Here is a 274-nt window from a genome sequence, read left to right on the forward strand (position 1 = left end):
TCCTCTCAATGATGAAATGTATATATATATATATATATATATATATACATATATATATATATATATATATATATATATATATATATATATATATATATATATATATATATATATATATATATATATACATATATATATATATATATATATATATATATATATATATATATATATATATATATATATATATATATATTATTATTTCATTTGTTTTACTTTGCCGCTGTCTCCCGCGTTTGCGAGGTAGCGCAAGGAAACAGACTAAAGAAATGGC

The sequence above is a fragment of the Panulirus ornatus genome, chromosome 68, assembly GCF_036320965.1.
Source record: "Panulirus ornatus isolate Po-2019 chromosome 68, ASM3632096v1, whole genome shotgun sequence".
Taxonomy (NCBI): domain Eukaryota; kingdom Metazoa; phylum Arthropoda; class Malacostraca; order Decapoda; family Palinuridae; genus Panulirus; species Panulirus ornatus.